This window comes from Pararge aegeria, chromosome 4 (genome assembly GCF_905163445.1).
Source record: "Pararge aegeria chromosome 4, ilParAegt1.1, whole genome shotgun sequence".
Classification (NCBI taxonomy): domain Eukaryota; kingdom Metazoa; phylum Arthropoda; class Insecta; order Lepidoptera; family Nymphalidae; genus Pararge; species Pararge aegeria.
In genome coordinates this window covers 5,951,548-5,974,591 of record NC_053183.1, presented here as the reverse complement: position 1 = coordinate 5,974,591, position 23,044 = coordinate 5,951,548, and positions in this window count along the sequence as shown.

Below are 23,044 nucleotides of genomic sequence, written 5' to 3'. Positions count from 1 at the left end.
CAGCAAAGATTGGATGTAGTTATTAGTTAGTCTAACACGCAATAACCATAAGGTCACTTGGACAAAACGTAGATGCGTCAACGAACGCTGGCAAGGTGACGCAGTGTCACTAGGAATGTATTATTGTAATACTATTGATGCTAGATGCGTAATAGAGTTACACGTTGAAAAATTCATTATATTCATAAACGTGACGGATACATATATGTAACGGGTTTCTAACGTTTATTTATTCAAATACGGGCCAATAATACAAGTGAAATTCAACTTGTGATATATTTCGAAAGGTTTCAGTGATTCGTGGGCTTTATCCGGAAAATGCTACATAAAAATAAGAATTCTGAGGTCATATCAATTTGTCAACTTTGTTTACGCCTTACAATGTAGAGTACGGGTTGGGTCCCATAATTTTTACGGCCATTTTGAATAATTTGACGCGAAACGGATAAACAAAAGTTTTAGCAATAGTTTTGACCACAAGTACGTTTTCCTGTAAAAAAATTTGGTGTCAACAATAATTTATTTGCCCTTATTGCAACTGTTAAGCTTGTAATATTTAACTCTACAGTAAGGTTTCTACGAGTATGTCCGAGGTAAATCCGCTGAGTCACTTTTTTAATATTCAAGCCAATAGTTAAAGCTATGGGTTCAGTATGCGAAACATATTATAGCCTTTTAGTTTCATCATAGTACGTAATGATACTAGTGTGCTTTGTTAGTCATTAGTCACAATTGAGGCAGTATTTTGAATGCGAGCTGCAGGTGAGCGCGATAAGGGAGCCGAAAGTATGTGATCAATGAACACGCGTTTCATACGATGTTCTTCAACACACTTGCAAGGAATAACAAAAACTTATATTGTATTGGATCATCGTCATCATATCAACCCATTACTAGCCCACAAAGGGGCTCGTGTCTCATCCCACAACCACGCATGCGGATTGGTGGACTCCACACACCTTTGAGAATATTATGGAGAACGCTCAGGCATGCAGGTTAACCTGCGTTTATTTATTTATTTATTTTTATTTAAACTCTTTATTTGTACACCACTACACAGTTAGGAAAATAAAGGACGAATAGAGAGAAACACAAACAAAAAAAAAAAAAAAAAAAACTGGAGTAGAATACAAAAGGCGGCCTTATCGCTAAAAAGCGATCTCTGCCAGGCAACCTTAAGATTAGGAGACAAACTGCGTTGTTTTTCTTCAACAGAAAGCTAGTGATATTTTGATAATAAGTAATTAAAACGCACAAAACTTTACTTAACTATTAAAAAAGTTAGAGGTGCTGAGATTCACACTCACAATTTATAATTTCTTCAATGTTTATGTGACACACTACACAGATCCTCCAAAATGCGCACTCTACGCTAGTTTCACTCCGAAACTGCAGCATCTTCACGTTCACGGAGACGTTGGCTTTATAATACTAAGCATTTGTGCACTTTAGCCAATGAGCATTCGAGTGTGAAAACATAAAGATAGAATTGCAGATTACGGGCCCCACAACGTTTCTATAATATTAATCAGTTTGATACAGATATTCTAAAGCACGCAGGGCAGTGCTAAAGAGATAATTAATAATAATAGAAAATAAATCTATGTAACTAAGAAAGTCCTGGTGTACTCCCTGACTGGCATATCCTCGGCATAAGCCGTGTAACCTCAGGCAGAAACCGAAATGTAGTACAAACTTTTCCTTGTAATATGGAAAAAAACACAAATCTGATTTATCATCACTCCCACAGTATTAGGATTAAAAAGGTGTATATTTTCGCTTTAAATATAAATCTCAAATATTGTAAGAATATTTCCTCGGGACAGGATTAAGGTTTGTTTTTATGTAAATAGACGAGCGCTTGACTGCTATCACACCTGATGGTAAGTAATGATGCAGCCTAAGATGGGGCATGCCTAGAAGATGCCCTTTTCACTCATATAGTATTCATTTGATTTCAAGGTACTCATTTTATGGGTGTTGGGAAAAATGGAAGCTGGAAGGGCATTCATGATCATTGCGGTGCGAATCAGAAAAGACGACGCACAGCGCTTCGTACGCGTCTCGCGGTTGTTTTAGAAAATTTAGTAAATTTAGTAAAACAAATTTAACAATTTAGATGATACATTTTGTCTTGAGGCTTCGGCCGTAGCTAGTCAAAAACCTACCGGTAAAGACGTGCGATTTAGAGTTCCGGTACGATGTGGTGTAAAAACCGATTAGGAGTATTGGTTGATTACAACTGCCCTCCCTAAAAGGTTAGCTTGCCATTATTTTAGATTGCATCATCACTTTAAACCAGGCGCAGTCAATAGCTAACTTGTACAATTAATAAAAGGAAAAAGAGATATCTTAGAGTATCAAGATTAACATGGGGTTTAATATAAAATCACGTATGTTCACGTACGTGATTTTTTTACGTACGTTAAACGTAGTGCTGGTATCCTCGCACTTGTACCTTAAAAACACTATTATCATCTCAGGACAATCCATGTCAATACTCGCAAATTGCACAGAGATAGCTGCATGTGATAGAGTGGTGGTTGCATAACACTGCATACAGATGACAACGTGCCCTAGTTACTGATATCTGTTATAATGCGTAGTACTTACGCATCGTTTGTTACAAATTATATATTTTCAAAATAAACGCTTTTCATCCGACCTCGTATTTAACAATAAGCTTACAGAAACATCTTAATATATATAAATCTCCTGTCACGATGTTTGTCCGCGATGGACTCCTAAACTACTTAACCGATTTAAAATTAAATTGGCTCACCGTGAGCGGCCTGGTCCAACTTAAGAGATAGGATAGCTTAGATCTTTAATTATAGTCACAATTTTATTTTATTGCAAATTATTTGTCTATAATTAATTGGCAGTCACATGTTATATATATATACTACTATACTCATTTAAAGCTTAGCGATACTGAATACTTTAAAAACAAAATCAAACGCAGACGAAGTCGCGGGCAACAGCTAGTCCTATTATAATGTTAGGGATTACATAGACGATAAAAAAACTTGGATGTGAACTGATCTAACTCCATAGCTTAATATTAATCTACTGTGAGATGGTAACAAAAAAAAATACCCGGCGAAGTTTGTTGTGGGCTCTTCTTAGACCAGGGCGCGTTTGGAACCCTCATGGCTTTAGGTTTAAGTTGGCCAACGAAGTTATCACCATTACCCCTTACAATTATGTAAACATATATGTTTGAACGCATCATAAGTGCCTGTGATAGATCTACATGAATAAAGAAATTTTGAATATGAAAAATTTTAATTTGAATTAAATGCTCGTTACTGTCGAAATAAGGGATAAAATTCCAATAAAGTTACTAAAATGCTAATAATACTCCTTATGCTCGAGACATACATTACCTTGTATTTTATTGTTATACATATAATATTAATTAACCGCAACTTCGTCCGCTTGCAAATTCTGCCACAAAAATTTGCCTAAACTTTCCTAGCAAACGTCCTGCCTCTGAAAGACGACAATCCCATTAAAAACGTTTTTATGCACACACAAATTGACCCAGACAATCAAAGTGACAAAAAATTTAAATTGGGTTATGATCTCAATGGCCGATATTTCGTGATATGTATTACGATTTACGGATATACCTTGTGTTGCGTTTCCTACCTGCTTTTCGTTGGCATAGCTTCGAGGACTTCAAGAAATATGTAACTATGCATAGGTACGTTTAAGCTCAAAAGGTTTAACTCTCGTCTCGTTTATTTATATCAACAATATCATACATAATTAATTATAACGGGACTTAAATAATGTTGCCTTATATATTTTTATTTTCTGCAAGCGATTTTCTGTGTGTATTTTTTTATTCACAGGTAATCATATTTTTCTTGGATAAATGTATTCAACACAGTAACATTTTTTAACTTTTACAATTATATATATTTTTTTTATTATTAATTATTTTGTTATTTAAATTTATCTTTTTATATTTCAATAACTGAGTTTATACCTTTCAATAAAGATTATTATTATTATATATTTTAGAATAGGAGATATATAGACATTCCGAGTGAAGTCCAGGGCTACTGAATTTCGGTAGTTAGCACATAGATACTATTATCGAGCAGTTTAGTGGACTGTCTTCATACCACAGAATTAAGAACTTACAGAAACCGTGTACACGACTATTGAAGCATCAAAAACCCCTCCAATTTGGAATGGTTTCTCCAACAAACGGTTAGTAACTTCATACCATTTTGCAGATGACAGTTATTAATTTACCTATAATGTTCTAAGCGTTCACCATAAAATGTAAATACGGGAATGAATTTGTGAGCTAGAAACATTACGCGGGTGTAATGTGAGACGTGCGTGAGGTGTTTTACTGTTTTGGACACAATGCAGTGGCGTGCATAGAGGGTATGCACAGGGTATGCAGATGGTGTATAAAATAAAGAAAATCTCCAGTACGAGTTACAAATACTTAAGGTTAGACTTTTTATAACTTTTAAAATGCTTATCCTTAAGTTTTTTATAACTCGTACTTGAGATTTTCTTCATTTTATATCACCTGCATACCCTGTGCATACCCTATATGCACGCCACTGAATGCACTGCATACAATAATGGCTCAATAAGGATTCTGTATGTTCTTAATTCAATGGCATCAGCATTATTTTGTATTGGAAATAAATCGCATTTTTTTTATTGATAAATTAGTTAGAAAAACCAAATAAATCTATTATGTATGCAAATTTATGTAAGGAATAAAATGACAAACTCTAGGCATTTTAGTTCTGCTATGCTATATGTCGGCTGAGCGGGAGCCAGTCTGAAATTAGGGTCAATGATGATGTAGTCGTAAAATCGTCATCTAATACCACACTGACTCATACAAACACATTGCGGATCCGTATATGTTTGCTATAATAATAGACTTCAAAATGAGAAGATTTTTTGATATATTATGAAAATTAAGCTAAATTTGCGCTCCGCGAAAAGCAGGAGAATCTGTATGGTGTAATTTATAATTTCTTCAATCCTTATACCCAACACCAAACAGATCTTTGGCAATATACCCTCTACGCACGTTTCGCTTCGAAATCAGGAGATGTTGACTTTACAATGAATAATTGTTAAGTCAACAAATAAAGCTTAATTTTCATAATATATCATGCATTTCCGCAAAGCGACCCCTGCTTCTATCCTATAGATTTTTTTTAATAAAATGGTAAATAACTCATAATTAAGACTAGATGGCTACGGATACAGTAAGTTTACGTTAAAGTATGATCGAGTTATTGCGAAGCAAACCATTCGGGGTGTTTAGTCATAGCATGTTCGCATGACATAGCCCGAATTCAAGTTCACGTTCCGACCCTCACGAAAATTCCCTTGAGATTGAAATAACTCTTTAATTTCGTATGAAGTCTAAATTCAACTGATGATTATTAAGGTATAAAAAAGGTTTATTCATTTTTATTTTTAAAAATCATTAACCGCTACGAGATATAAATATTGCATTTAATTCTATTTGCCTATTTATATTTGAATAACAGTGATCTGCGGGAGTTGTTTCTGTACCCTTATTAAAAGGTTTGCACAGTCACAATCCTAGAGTCGCAAACGAGTATCGAAAAGATAAAAGCAAAAGGGGCGTAATGCGCCTTGTTTTAAAGTCGTAAATTCATTCTTTTTACAAACTGTACTGTTACTGTTTTTCTGGCTTTGGTAATATGGTTCAACTTTAATTGTCCAATTCCATTTAATGCAATGTTTAAATGGGCAGGTACTCGAAAATTACTACGATATCGAGCGTGCTAATCCAGACTAAGGGTGCTAGTGGTCTGATGGGAGATATCGGTCGAGGTCGAAGCTGTACCGCTAAGCAATTTAGAGATCCGGTACATTGCCGCGTATAGGTTTAATAGACAGCTATACCCCTTCCCGGCTTTCATTTTAGACCGCGTCGCCACTTACTGAGAATGATGAGAATACTCTATAATCACTTAGATCAGAATTCAGTTAGGTGGCAATCAAAACATTTGTCGTTTGTAAAACATAAGTCGAATCCCAGTGTTGTCTTTTTAAAACTATATTTCTTAAATATTGTACAATAACATCTATCTATTTCTTCTAGCCTAGGCTTATCTATATCTAGTTTATTCTCTTTTAACCAAAACCTACCTTTCAAATTTAAAAGCCGTACCTCAGTACCATTCAAGTAGTGAAGTACCAGGTATTCAGATATTCGCAAGAAGAGATTTCGCAACCCTTTTCCAATAATGTACCGATATTTCACTCACTAGTTCGATGCAGTAACTCCTCGAAGGAGTATGGGCACTAACACATATAAACCTCTTCCTTTCACTTGATTAAGAAGAATAAATTGTTAAAAGTTTTTATTAGATTTTACACATGAATTAAATTTATTTACATTATTCACAAACACATAATTAATGTAATTTATAATTAAAACTATGCATAGGAGCTGAAAAAGTATTTGAAGATCTCAGTTCTAGTGAATTGTGTCTTAAAACTAGTTCTGCAAAAGTCTGAATAAAACACAGTAGTGTTTAGTTATTATTTGTAGCTAAGGGCAATGGATTTCCCACGCAGCGCGCTCCGCCGGCCTTGCATCTGAACCGTTACGACAATGCAGCCGGAGTCACGGACAATTGTAATCTGTTATAACTCGCGTTTTCCTCTCCTTCGCAAGGATCTACTGTTTAATGCGCCTTTATTAGAAAGTTAAATTAAAGTAACTCGTTGGTCTGTTGGTTGGCATGTCCCAATACGGACCATGAGGTCCTGGGTTCGATTCCCAAGTTGGGACAAATATGATATTATAAAGTATTGTGTATTTTTTTTTTAATAATTTTCAGTACTAGATGTTGGAAAGTTAGCAGTGTCATCACCTGTGCCTCGGAGAGCACGTCAGGCCGTCGGTCCCAGTAATAGTCTTTAAAGCCCACCAACCCGCATTTCAGCAGCGTGGAGGGTCTATGCTCTAAAACCATTTCTTCTATGAAATCACTTAGCGATGGGACACGAATAGGCTGCGGATGATGATATCAAAGTATTTCATTATCATTACTAACTTATTATTATCCCACTGATGGGCAAATACCTACTCTCTCACAGAGAAGAGGGATTGAGAACATAAAACGGGGAACATGATAAACTACGAAAAACAAATACAAAAAAAAAATAAGACAAATCTAAATGAAAGGTCCCAAATATAGTAATCGCAAATTATTTAGATTTGTGATTACTAAACTAGCCCATGTAAATGTGTAAATAAATATCTCTTTGTAGTATTTTTCTACAAACTCTTTGTTGTATATAAATATTACATTTACAAGAGTCTACACTAATACTGTAAATGCACAAATTTTTATTTTTGTCTACGTGTATAAACCATCGATCTTACGGAAATTTTAATTGGGCTATAGTCTGATATGAATAAATAAATAAAGGACATTTTAGCAGAAATAAATCATTTGTAGTTTTGATAGTATGGAATTGAAGCAATTAACACGCAACTATTTTTTTAATACAGTATAAACTAAAGCTTGAAGCATTTTATTATCTAGAAATAAGTATTTACATCACGATAATAAATAGGAAGCACGTAGATTGACTTGCCCTCTTCATTATCAAGTAATAAAATTTGACCGTGTACAACTCGGAGTTCAAGACTTCATTAAACATAAATATAAATAGCATATATAATATCAGTTTACGAAACGAAAGGTGAATGATCTTGTAACTGAATCCATCTCATAGCTGGCTTTCAAAGCAAGACATTCTTTTGGAAAGTGAACGCAAAATATGTGTATGCACTATGCATATATATAAAATATAAATAGATCCTGACCTTTCGCTCGATGGATGCGTCAGCCAAACTGACGTGATGTAACCGAGCATACGCACACAAAACAGGTTCATTAAAAACGTGCAGTACCTACCTGTATATGTGTGTGTGAGTAATCAACAGCAATCGAAAGAGAAAGTGGTTGGGGTCTATGGTGCCTGACCGGTGAGCTTAGTGTTGCACGCTCCTATCGATATTTTATGTTCTAAGTCGACAATAAATGATAATGTCAAAAGACTCGCCAGTTTCTACTTTGAATGTCATCTGCGCTTTATAACTTTCACGCTGCTTGCATAATAGAATGGTAAATAAAAAATCTATGAGTACTAAGCAATAAGCATAATCATATAATATTATGAATTCCAAATTTAAGTCGTTGCCTTCTCATAAACCATACTTCTTAAATGATTCGACATGAAAAACTCAATTAGCACGAGTTAGCTCAAAATATTAGAGCTGTTAGATTATCTTATTAACGTCACCGTCAACTTCATTACCTTATTAATGTCTCAATGATGCACGGGGTTCCTCTCTTGATAGACGATATAATATAAAGATAGTTCAGAATATATAGATGAATAAAGATATTTTTGACTTTGACTTTGGCGAGGTTTTTTTAGAGCATAGACTCACCTTGCTGCTCTAATACGGGTAAGCGGGCTTTAAACTGGAACATACGGCTTAACGTGCTCATCAAGGCACGGGGCCGGTACTTCTTCAAAAAAAGAAACCCCTAATATCAAATCATGTTCTCTACCATCTACATACTGTACCATACTCATCACTATCGTACATATCGATAATAATAAATCACTTAATGTCCCTCAGGAGCTACACACAATACCGCAAAGCGATCGCGACTTACACTCGATACCGTTACCACGGCGCCGCTACCGCCGCCAGCCGCCTAGACCGACAGTCACTCTCACTTTTCATGGAATGTTTTATGACTTCGTACGATTTTAGAAGTGATTAGTTAGAATTAGATTTTTAAAAAAATATTTATGCCAATGCCTATCAGATTCACACAAATTAACAGTTTCACTCGATCGGAATATATTTCTATTTATTTACATAATAATTAATAATCCAGAAAAATATTGGTTTGATTGAAGTTACCTTTAGTAGTGTTTGAAGATAAAAACAATGAATTTTGAAATAAAACTTAAATACTTTTAAATACCGCACAAGTCAAGTTCTGTTGACAGCCGGTTGGCGCAGTGCGCAGGCGTCCCTGCTTTCTGCATCTAAGGCCGTGGGTTCGATTCCCATAACTGGAATCATGTTTGTGTGATAAACATGAATGTTTTTCAGTGTTTATCTGTATATTATAAGTAATTTATGTGTTTTATATTTATAAAAATATTCATCAGCTTGTGTAGTCAGTACCCATAGTACTAAGATATTAGTACCCATAACAAAAGCAACGCTTACTTTGGGGGTACGTGGCGTGTATTGTCGTAGTATATTTATTTATTTATTTAAGTCATTTAAAAACTTTTGATCATGACGTTATTCACATATCTAGATGTAAGCTCTCTCTAACAGTTGGAGGAGACACAAAAAAGTGACTAACATAAATAATTTTATATAAAAAAATTGACTTATCATCTTTATATTATTTCGACATATCTTTTTTATTTAAAAAAAAAGATTAAAGAAGCATTAATATTTATATTTAAATATTAATATTTAAATATATTATAAATGATTTCTTATAATATATTTAAATATATTATAAGAAATCATTTTTAAACGATGCATCCGTAAAAAGTTCACCGAACTTACAACTAGTACCGTAAAAATTACGTTACTTAAGTACCGCTGCGCTCGCGCCATCTTCCATCTCGCTCGCACGTTTACCTGCAAAGCCTAGATCCGTGATTACTTTCGCTTTCCATTCAGAGCTTTTTACCTCTACGCTTCACGACTATTACTGTACTTTTCTTTCAATGCCAAGCTACTTTCTTCACGCTATGATGGTTTTCCTGGTGTCAACGTAGACAGTATTTTCTGTATGTTTTTACGAATTATATTTTATTTAAGAGATTTTGTGTTTTCCCTTTTATGGATTGAATTTCTAAAATAATGGGTGTTAAAACCTGTTCATTAAAGGAAATCACGTGAATTAGATATATTTGTTATGTGCTAATATAATGAGATAAGATGCAGTAACACGGAGGCAAGATCTATAGAACGTACTTTAACTTTGCTTAGTCAAAGTTTTTTGATTATTTTTTTAAGTCTGAGGTAAGGCTAAGCACGCTCTATAAATCTTAAGGAGTTCGCATAAACCAACCCTTCTTTAACTTTATTGTCCGATTCGACAAAATCTCTTACGTCACGTCACGTGTCTATGAAAATTTACATGCGGAAGATTAACCTCCACCAGGTTTTCCTTTGTTTACGCGAAAAAACAACTTCCAAGTTGATGGCTAAGAAAAAAGGGTCAACGTTTGAAATTATTTTCAGCCGTAGCCTGTTATTCCCATCTATTTTAAAAGTATTTTACTAAGGACCGTAGGCATTCAGTGGGTTTTTAAAAGTGACTAACCACCAAATGATGGCTTAATAGTATACTCATACACTATTGTGTTATGAGTAGTTCCGATTTTTATCTCCAGTCTACTTTTTAATCTGTATTAAACCTATCTGACCTTTTGAACAAAAACTACGAAAATCTTATTAAAAATCTTGAAATAGATTACGATTTAACGAAGATTTGGACAGATTTGGACATCATAGCCAAATAAATAAGCGTCAAAATGGTAACTCACTTCTACGCTTTTCTTCAAAGTTGGTTAAAAATAAGCTCGTGTGAAGCAAGAAATCCAAAACCTTGACCACGGTGTCTGACATTAAAAACGCATGCGCCTTTCACGGCTGTCAGGTGGTCGTTGTATAACTATAACTTTCCATTTTCTTTGTTAATTATGAAAAATAGCTATAAATTTGAATAAGTTTAGTACGAAAATGCAACAAAAACAAAGTCATTTAGGTTTTTAAATGATTTTTCTTTACTCCTATCATGCTTTCGTTGTTTTTTTGAAACAATATTAATTTTAGAAAACTTGTAAGTACGTACTGGAAACAAGCGGCTTTGGATCGTAGACCCCCTAAAAAAGACCTATGTCCAGCATTAGACAGCAAACGGTTGAATTGATGATGATGATGATTAGTACGTTAAAAACACAATAAAATTTATTCTCTTCTATTCTATTCTATAGTACTTTAAAAAAAATATTAGTATAAAAATGTATAAAAAGAACAGAATTCAAAATTTTTTTTTACCTACTTTTTACCTTAGTTCTTGTTATATTAACGTCTAAACTATTTGTTATTAGTGACTAAACCACAGGTTTGAAATGCAAATTCTGCCAAGAAGAAGCCGACTAGAAGCATTTGCTCTTTTTTAACATCTACATTTTACAATTTAATCTTTTCTTGTTAGCGATGAAAGTTAAGCCTGCATTCAAGCAACGTTTACATTAAGAAATTTGACAATTATTTAGTAACTTCGCTGTAATTTCGTGTTTAACACATTGTTCAATACATAATTGGTAGGTCCAAAATGATCTTCGCAATCATGTGATAGGGTATACCACCCTGAGTATACGCTTCTGTTGCATAGTTGGCGAATAAATAATGTTTTTTTACCGCTCTAAAATTGATACTTTAGAATCAGCTGGCAAATCAAGTGATATATAAAATTAAAAAATTCCACTCTCCGTATTAAAAGAAACAAGTTCCGAATATCGGTTCCTATAAAACGGTTAAATCGTTATGTTTCGCAACACACAGTCCGCAAACTCGCCGCCCCACGAGTTAAGGTCGCCAATATGTGGCAATTTTCCCAATTCGAAGAGAAGACAAACCTTGACCTAGGAATTAAGTTGCGTTTCGTCACCCACGTTACACTTGCTGACCAACAATTTGCAATATTTTATAATGAACACGTGTTTATATACAAAGTCTTGTATCTATTCAATGCATGTTGGCGTTTATCCAAAGCCCACAGCTCATAAACTCATAAATCAAGCCACTTGGGAAAATAAGTCATAATCAAATACTTTCATTAAACGCACCTTAGTTCTGATTTTTTTTTAATGTTTTGAAGCGAGTATGCCACAGACAGACACACACACCGAGATACGTAAAACTTATAAAAAGAATAGCAACTCAATAGTTAGTCAATAGTAAATTATATCAAGAAGAAGAATTATGTCAGAATTCCGTAGGAAAATTTTGCATTCAACTTCAACCACTTCACGAAAGTTGTGGGTAGATGTCGCTAGTGGTTACAGCGCGAGCACATGTTGCGCCACCACGAGTTCTTTACGCAACACGGCCGTTCACCCCGGAAGGCGTTTTCCTCGGTTTCTTTACCAGTGTGTTACTGGCTTACTGTGGCGATCGCGTGACTCGCTCGCGTGCACCCGACTTAACACCCTCTCAGCGGATCTCGATTCCCGACCTCTTATAATAACTACGAGACACACTACTCCGTTCTAATGTACAAAATAAAACTGTCGAATGCACATTAAGTATCTTTTTTTTTCAAGCTAAGTTTTGAATAAAATTATTTGAATTCACCTATAACTTTCTTCAAGCCCGCTCTCGCTGTATCATCATAATCAAAGTGCATCCACACGTAATGGCCGTTATTTCAAAGTAATGAGAAAAATTACCAATATTTTTCATTTGTTGAAAGGTTTATTTTTTCTCATTTTGAATAATTTGAAAATGTATGAGAGTAGTAAATAAATTTAATTACGTTAGACATATTCGCTCGTCGCTACTTTTTCAAGTTAATAGCGCAATAAATATCAAAATTTGAAATACTGACTATCAACTTTACTTCATACTCTTTACTCCAATGCGACATCATTGTCACAATCTCATACATCATTAATTTTTCATCTAAATTATCTTTTTCACTTATTTTACGTGAGTATTGTTATTGTACTGCGTAATGTGCCCAGTGTTTTTTTACGGGTAATGCTACAAGATGTAGTAAACCTAGGTGTATCCAAACGTTTTGGTTAAAGTTCGAATAATAAGTAAAATAAATTTAAATTCGGAATTTACCCACACTCGACTAGGTCCCTTAACTCTGGCTGATTAGGTAAGCTAACCTAATCAGCCAGAGTTAAGGGACCTAGACCTAGACCTTTCATTATTATTTGGACTTCACCCAAAAACCTTGGGTAATAAATACTACCCGGGTAAACCAAATTGTGAGTCTGATAATTGAAGTCATTTTAAGGAATATTTCCGTACAAAATCGTTTCAATGTGAAGGCATGAATATTACTATTAAAACAAATAATTTATACTAATTATATAAATGAGAACGTGTGTCTGTTTGCTTGTTACCATGTTCCGCTCAACCGCTGCACCAATCTTATTGAAATTTTGCACAGACATAGCATGCAGTCTGGAGGCTTTTCCTTTTACCAAAGATAACTTTTTATCCTTGGTAAATAAAGGGAGCCTACGGGATTCATAATAACATTTGGGTTTTGTACCTACCTAATTAGCTCCTAGTGAGATGTACATAGAATATTTTTAAATTATTATCGGTACGACTACATCTAAGGCATACGCGCCGCAACCGCTGCCACAGCTTGTAAATAATACTGTGATTAATGATTCGAATTAATTAAGATGCCACTAACCATCCATATAAATTTCTAATACAATGTTTCCACTTCTTTTAACATCGGTGTTGTGTAACAGATGTTTTAGGTAAGTGAAAAGAAGACAGTCAGACTTATTAACAGCCGTCATTCAAGTTTAGAAATCATAAATGATGCTAATTTCACCTTGAGACGTGTACAGTTGCAAAACTATTGGGAACAAAAGATTTTTATTTATTTTTTACAATTTGAAACAAATAGCAAACATTAACAACACTATTTACATAACATATAAAGCGTTGTTACTCGATATCTTAGACAATGAAGAAAATAGAGCATCAACAGAAAATATAGCAAAATACACATTAGTACTTTTTGTCTTCAGTATTTAACTATTTTTACTATTGATAAATTGATTGAGTAAAATTTTCACGATAGAAAAGAATTAAAAAAGTTATCTATAAAGAAAATATAACATCAGTTTTTTTCCTAATTTTTGTTTCGAAAAAAAAATATTAGGTATTTGTTGACCAAGTATTTTGGCCATTTTAATGCTTTTTTATATTGCTATTTCCTCCAAGTGTACTTAAAAGGGTTTTAATGTATAATTATAATGAAACTTACAGTTGGATCAAATTCTGTAAAACTTGAAAAAAATAAACTCTATTATGAAAACTGTAATTATTTTTATTCGTATCTGTCTGTATCTGGGCCGAAACTACTTAATGAATTCAAATGAAACTTTGAACAATTTTAGTTCATACTACAAGGTAGGACATAGGGTACTTTTTATCCCGAAATTCAGCTCAGTTTCTTTGGGAGAAGGGATGAAAAGGTTTGACGATTTTGCACCATCTTAACATATTTAAATAATTATTTTTTAACATAACTGCTCAGTGGATGGCAGAAAACCACTTACTTAAGGTTTAGCGATACTGAATAAATAAAGTCTTGCCACTTTTATGACAACTACAGTCTAGGACTAAATGAAAAATGTTTAAAATTTTCTTGGTTAGTCTGTAATATACGAAGCAACTAACAATGCGATTTTGGTTCTTCCTTGAACTACTTTGTTAGTGGAAGGAGCTGAGACTAATGGATACTAAATTAACTTTCAAACTTCCAAACACCGGCATCCATCTATTTATTGACTTGGGTCAACGTGGCTTACCCAACGCTATCGCATAATATGTATTGCTGCGGTAAAGCCTTTAATAAACTCATTTTAAACAAGGCAAAACTAGAGTAGGTCCTCTGGACATGCATTTGCAATTGGCACTGTATAGGTGATTGAAGATTTCAAGAGCAACAATATTTTTCGCCCACACCTGTCGTTCGTTTAAATATGTTGAAATACTATCTGAACTTAATATCATAGATTTGTATATTTGCCACTTCCTATAGGTACTGTTGAATTAACTTTAAGTTTAGTATCTGATTTATTCAGGTAGGTGTAGACTGTGAAGCAGTAAACTGCGTTCCGTAATTTACGCGGGCGAAGCCGCAGGGCACACCTAGTAAAATATAAAATTTATTTTTGATTTAAATTTATTTTCTGAACTCGAAAACTCCTAGAACTCTTCAAAAACTGCAAAAAAAAATGCAAATTGACGTTGCGTACTGAAATCGAATTCGGTCATGGCACGCTCTTAATAAGTTAATGAAATAAAATCATCATGATATATTATAAAGTATGCCGAGTGGAGATAAGAATACAGTTGTAACCACCCCTCCTTCTCCCACGGTAGTCCTATGAGTACTCTCTCTCTGTGCGACTACTACCATCTACTGCGATCGTCAACCCGTCTGCCAAGCGTGGTGGTTAACAGCAAACCCTCCCGCTCGGAGAGGCCTTTCGTCCAGTAGTGGACTGTTATAGGCTATGACGATGATGATTATGGTATATATATAGAGTGTGCGGTTTTATAATAAACGCAATGCAGAGTTCGCAAATACACTTTCAGTTCTTCCTCTTCATCTGCTTTCCCTGGGCTTGTCTCCGTACTTGATCGGCCGGAACCTTTCGTTGTACCTAGTGCAACTGGTACGGCTCCCCGCTGGGTACTCCAGCCAGCCAAACCCAGTCCAGAAGCTAAGCAGGCCGCCCAGTTCACCAAGTGCTTTAGGGAGTGATGCTGGGGTTGCTCTGCTACTCCACTACGTGTGTTGGTGATTCATCTGCCTCCATGCATGCTCTGCAAAGAGGACTGTCGGTTATACCTAAAATGAAAAGGTGGTTAATTGGCAATGCCATGTTATTAACTTCACACTTCCAGGTATTGTAAGCCGCTAATATACTGTCATCGTATATCTATTAAACATTACAAAATAAATTCGAATGATATAAAACGAAGAGGAAACCTCGCGATTTAGCTGTCAAAGTACCGGCATTTACATAACTGTGACATTGCCTCGCTTACGCAAAGATGCACGGCTGGCCCCTTGCGAAAGTGTTCAACGCACCCACTAAGGCCGCGTTTCAATCTTTCGGTGAACGTATTGTAGCCGATCAATAAATCATATGCCAATAATTAATTTGATTATTTTAATTGAATAACTTTTTTGCTGACGAATGATGATTTACTCATGCTACGACCCAAAAAATTATAATTTACACATAATATGTATGCAGTTCTTATTTATAAAAGGACATGTCTAATTTTAATTGTATTGATGATAAACATTTTTATATTTTAAAAACAGAAATAAATTTCAGGGTAAACGTTTATTTATGGAACTAATACGCTAAAGAAATAAAAAAGAGATAACCCGATAACCTAGAAGTAGTGCAAACACACAAAAAACCTACGGCTCTTTTTCCTAACTCATTATACATCTATTTGAATTTGGGTCGTTCATCACTAATAATATCAACTGTTCCAGGATACAGTTTTTTATGCCGATTATGACGTCATCTGCCATCACTATATGTTCCGAGGTAAAAATATAAACTGCAGTTTATAAAATATAAAAGTAATAAATACGATCCTTTTTATTACACAAATAGCCTTACTATGCCTATACGAAAGTTACATCTGTTGAAATATTAAAGCAAAGTGTGAATTTCAAACGTAGAAACTGCTAAAAGCTCTGACATGTTGTGATGTTGCCTAAATGTGAATTGAAAAGCGATTGGAAGATTATCACAAGGTTACTGTACCTAGCATTAACGAGTAAAAAGACACAACGGTTTCCTAATAGCTAGTGCTAATATTTTAATTTAAAGCATCTTAATAAAGTTGTCCCAAATAAACAAGGGTAAAGACCTTTTGCGTAACTTATGTTACGTGTGCCAGTGAGAGGCAATGTCAGCCTTCGCAATAGCACCATTATTATGACAAGTAAGCAGTTCTCGGATCTCAAAACAATGCTTTGGTTTTTACAATTTCACATATAAAGTACCGCCAAACCTACCAAAATCTGACTTTCGCAGACTAGCTGAGATCGTGCAATCTTATTTTATTTATGAAGCAAGCTATAATGAAAAAAAAATCGTTGGGATTCTTTCGCTTCAAGTTAAAATACTTTGGACACAAAATTACGTACCTACTGAACGGATTTTATTAAAAATCGACTAAGTATATTAAGGTGATAATTGATGGCCAAAAGAATAAGGTGCAATTTTATAATAAAAGTCTACAGTAACGATGAATGTTATATTGATTTTGAAATAGTCCTCATCTTAAATTTACCAATAGCAGTACAACCAATTCCGTTATTTCCTACAAAAAATAGTGCTATCAAAAGAATGATCAGCTATTTGAAACCAATATCATTAATGGAAGTCAAATGGGTAAGCGTTTTAATATTAATCACTTGAATTGCAATACAAAACAATAATTGCAAATCAAGGTTCCTCTAATGTCTTTATTAAAATTAAGTCTTTTGTTTCGTTAGCGTATGTGCCAAAAAAGGTCAATGACCAGCCTCGACGTTTCTATAATGGTACTTGGTAAACGATAAAGGCTTTACAGCAATTCATAGAGTACTTGATTGCAATTGTATTATGGTTCAGTACGGTTCATTTTGCAACGTATCGTTAGCGAATGGACAACCTTCTGTATCGATAGTGAGTTCAAATTGTGTGGCAAACTTTATCGTAGGTTTGGTCTAGGTATTCATGCAATTCAAACTTAGAAATGAAGGTGTTAGAAGCTATATTGTTTTGTTTATATTTGGACGCTACGATTTGCGTTTGCATATCGGGTTAGCAGCTACGGCCAAAATGCTAGTTTGTTTATCGCTAGCGCGCGTTCTTGACAGCGAAAAAGTGAAAACGACTGGTGGATGAGCATTGTGAAACTAGGCGAATGACGCGGACCCGCTGGCGGAGGGTACGCGCTAGCCGCACCATACTGGCATTATATAATAGGAAATGTGCCGTGTCGGCCATACGGTCAACGCTGCACTCATAATATGACCAATTCGTGCATAACAATATATTATTACGCTTTATAGCTGCGACATTTGAATAAATTTTCTTTCATAGTTTTAAAGTTAGTTTGTGTGTGTATCGTAAGTATATTTCGGTGGCGGATTCACTAATTGTCACAATTTACAGTTCACCAAATGTAACAGGATTACAATAGCGGTATTGTATGTCGTTGACATCGGACTATTGTTTATTGTTATATCTGGTAGGGAATTCTTTAACTTTCGAACTGCTGTACAATGAAAGCTAGCCGACCAGCAAATATCCGTTAGATGTTGCTACCAAAAGGAAAAAGGCATAGGCATTTAGGTCACAACATATTTTTTATCATTTTATTATTAGCCTAGTGATTACGGCCCTACAATTATTCCTCTGATAATTTTCGTTACTAGTCCAGAGTTAGGAAATTAGTGTTGTCCAACCCCTGGCTTCAGCGAGCACTTGAAGCTTTTACTTGAAGGTCCCAGTTACTTTCACTAACTTGTGATAGAAGTCTTTAAAGCCCACCAAGCTACACTTAGGAAGCGTGGTGGGTCCATGATCTAAAAAATCTGCTATGAAAGTGGACGCCTGCTGGCCCTGTTGAACTTCATCGGCATATAATGCTACACGTGTGAATGTGATTTCAAATCTTTTTTTTTTATGAATGGTGTTCTGGTACCCACTTTTTAACTAACATTATATCTACTATAATTAATAAAGAAATTATTTACTAAGTTAATCCAAGGTAGCAACTAAATATCGAATAAAAAATTACGCCGAATGATGGAGCACAACTAATCTATGAAGTTGCTTCTTTGCTTGTAGAGTATACGCAACTAGTTATCACAAATAAAATCAAGTACATAGTCGTAAAAATAAATCGGTTAATGACTCTCTTTATTGAAACCTTAATTTTTATCGTACATCGAAACTGGTTATTTTCCCCTTCTACTTAAACCAAGGCAAAGTTTAAAATTAACTTTTTCGATTGAACAAGACCTCGAGAGGTCAACACTTTTCTGGGCCAATTAATTTACAAATATGTTTGGAACAAAAATCTATACAGCAACTGAGTATTTTTTTTTCTGCCTCTTAGTATTATTTATGGCTCACGGTTGCTAACAATAGTCCTCATAAGAACGCTCAGTCATACAATGAGCGATAGAAAGAGTTGGAGTATCCAGATCAGATCAAACCAGAAATGCAAGGATTCCTAGAAGATAAACTTGAGTTACATGACGTAGCTAAAGGAGCCTGAAGCTATAGTGGCAATGAGTAGGGTGCATCCCTCAGAGTACTGATGAACGTTGGTATTCAATGTATAGCTGGCGTCCTCAATCCGGAAAACGCAGCGTTGTTTGCCTTCCCATTTAGGTGAAAAACAATATAATATATCATTACATATACAATATGTATGCATAAATTATAAAATGAAATTTTATATACGGCTCGGCCAACGAATTGCACTAAGGTAAATCCAACAATATTCGGCATGTGGATATAATCTTAGTCAACGTGTTTTTCAACGTTTCTAGAATGAATAAGCCACTATAACTCAATAAATTATATTCAACGAAGAAGTACAATATCAACTAAAAATTTCTGTTTCTTAATTCTTGACTTCATCTATGGTGTTGCTAGATTTCACACACCTTTGAGAACGTTATGGAGAACTCTCTGGCATGCAGGTTTCCTCGACATGTTTTTCCTTTACCTTTAAAGGACGTTCTATTTTAATTGCTCAAATTAAAAACGTTGATAAATCCGAATATCAGAGGAGCATGCCGCACTCTGTCCCCGAAGGCTGAAACTCTAACCACTCATCGATTACCGCTTTATAAAGGAAATGCCGAGGTTAATTTTTAAATTTCACCACAAAATATGCTATGTGTGTTGATTTTATTCATATGGCGTTGGAGAAAACTTTTATGCAGGACGTTTACAAATAAACATTTATTTTGCGAACGATTGATGCGCAAGTCTGAATTGATATTAAACTAAGCTAACACTGACAACACGCTGACATGATATTAGAAAATTATGTATGACATTTTCATGGTAAAGTTACAAGCTGTTCACATAAGCAGCTGCGTTAGACTGACTGTCGGATAGGAACCCTAAAAGAAGACAATTCTACACTTTGCATTGTCAATACATTTGTTAATTTCCTTGGCTGTTTACGAATTGCTGAGGTCATTAACATCTTTATCGCCATTTTCGGATTATCAACAGAGGCAGACATTGCGTCAGAACTAAAAAAAAAAATTTATGGTTTGTTTTTCATTACTACGACACTCATAATATAAGCTTCCTGCTATTTAACACCTAGTTAAAATAAATTGATGAATAGCCAATAATATGACCCTTCATATTTAGGAATCTAAATCATAAGGAAATGGGTTCTTAAAAAATAATTAATAATTTAACATAACTTGTACTCTGAGATGTAATAAAAATTGGGTTAAATTAAATTAAAAATATTTAACGAATGTAAAGTACGGTTTCGGTTTTGTGTGTTTAGATTTCGCACTTTTACTTTTGCTACTATGCATATTTTATTCTTTAATAAATTTCATTACAGATGCCACGTCAGTGATAATACCTCTAAAAGCATACTACAAAACTTGTTTATAGCATTCTTGTATGCTACCGGCCAATTGCGCAATATGTTCAAAATCGACTATGCCTGGGCAGAGACATACATTTCTACTGAACCATACAGCTACATAGCAGTGTTATATTGTAAAACGTCTTATTCAGGTCTAATAACATTATTATATTTTACATTTATTAAATGTAGACTATTCACTTTATAAGAATTTTTTTTTTTTTTAAATGTCTAGAAATCTACATTATTTTATCACATATTATAATCAGTCAACGACTTTTAATACTATTTAGGATTAAAGATGATATGAATATTCGCATAGGGTAGGTCATTCAACTTATTAGTCAGGGCTCTTTGATATGGCGTGTGAAAAGTATTCGTACTATCTCACTGTCTATCGACAATGTGATCTGTCGATATGGTTCTGTTGACAGCTGATATATGGGGTTTCTTCTTGAGAAAATTTGATAACATAGTTATGTTATATATGCATCAATATTTAATCTCTGGAACTGCCAGTTCGATTTGAATGGTTTTTTTTTTTTAATAGCCTCATTCTGAGAAAATGTGTCGACTATTTAACTTTATGTTATGGCTCTTAGGGCAAACAAAGCAATAGTACGTGCGAGCGATGCGATTTAGGTAAGGATGATTGTGTAAAACCACACAGTCTGTACGGGACCACTATATTATAACCATTTACCAAATTATATTATTGAGACTTGCGAATTTTCTACGTTTAAAATAAAGCTACAGAAACTTTAGTTGGCTAAGCCTTACTACTTTATGTTATTATTTACATTCTGTAAATGATTATCTCATATAAAAACGTTCTCTATCGATTATACGTAAAGAAATTATGTCAATTATTGGTACTAAAATTTAAGTGACAATAATTATTTTAATGAAATCTATTAATTTTCTATTGTTACTTTTAATATTGAAATTTTTATGTTGAATGAAGATGTCAAGATTCTGTATTCCAACGACCCTAGATCACAATAAATATTGTTAAATTTGACACAAAACAAAAAGCGGGTGAAGGTTTTATGGAAAGTAATACTCATATGAAGAGGTCCACGAACGTAGTGGCAGGAAACTTATATTAGAAAATCCAAGAATTGGCATCTTTAAAAGTAATTAACTAACGAACAACCAATCCGTTATTTTTACGTTACATATTTCTAAAGGAAAATTAGCTGATATCGTATCATCTGGTATCATCTCTATGGTCCATAATAATGTGAGCGAAAGCAATTGTAAATAATTTTCACCTTTATGATATCTTGGTACAACAACATATTATCAATATATTATAAAGATGTCAACCAAATAAGAGCAAAGTTAAGTATCTGCGCAAACGATGACATATTAAACGATGAAAGCTTCCTGCTTTCGTATTTCCAAACGGGGTTAACCGGGTTCGTTTTCAAACCATTTTTATACAAGCCGTACAGAGCGTGTTGCGTCAATACTTAAAGCGTGTTTTTGTTCAGAAGAATAGTTAACCTAGTTTTGTTGCCCTGTTCCGGGCTAAATATACGCACGTCTACCTGACTGTCGCCGCATGCGTCGCATGCCGTCGATGGTCACTGCTTGGTCATTGTTATTTATAACAGATCTTGGTGCACGCATCATCATTACTGGCGAACTAAAAAAAAGAATTTAATCTAGTCTTAGAGACGCAACTACGAGTATATTTTCTTAAAGAATATTATTTTACTTAGATTTGTTCTTAGAACAAATCGAGTGGCTCCACTAGAACTTCGGATGAATCCGCATCTAGCTGGGCATATAGAGAAGATTATTCACATATCTTTGTAAGTTATTTGAGTATTAGCCATTAACACCGGTAAGGGTCCAACTAAGTGGGCAGACGACATCAAACTAACAACAGGGAACCGTCGAATGCTACCTGTGCTTAAGAACTGGGAATTTGTAAATCACACAGTTGTTGCCTATCGGTTAATTGAATGCATCATTAAAAGCATTCTATTAATTTTATATATAGTGACTAAACTAAAGAGATCTATTAAATTTGAATTTATAAATTTTGAAGTAAATAAAAACGCTGAAAATACAAATTCATTTGGAAATGTTACTTCCTTTTGTACACCTGTTTGATATCGAGTATTCTTTGTTAATACAATGAATCAGTAATCTAGATATTCACAAATAGCGGCCGATGCGAATGAACTCTGTTTTAATGTAATCCAACACCAAACTGTGCCATCGGCCCGACTAACCTTTTAGACAAAAAGCGGCAGTCCACCTATTTAGGTTGTGTGTATTAAAATACTTTAACGATTATTTATGGATGTTTGGATTTTCAATTGTGGCTTGGGGTTTGTTTTACAATATTTTTTTCAATTCGTGTCTTATTGTAAGACACGAAATTATAACAATGATTACTTTAAATTAAATCGCTTACTTTATAAACAAGAAATGTTTCAAATATTTTTTTATTAAATGACAAGCACACACACATGTTGTGCACACAAAAATCCACCCACCAAATCA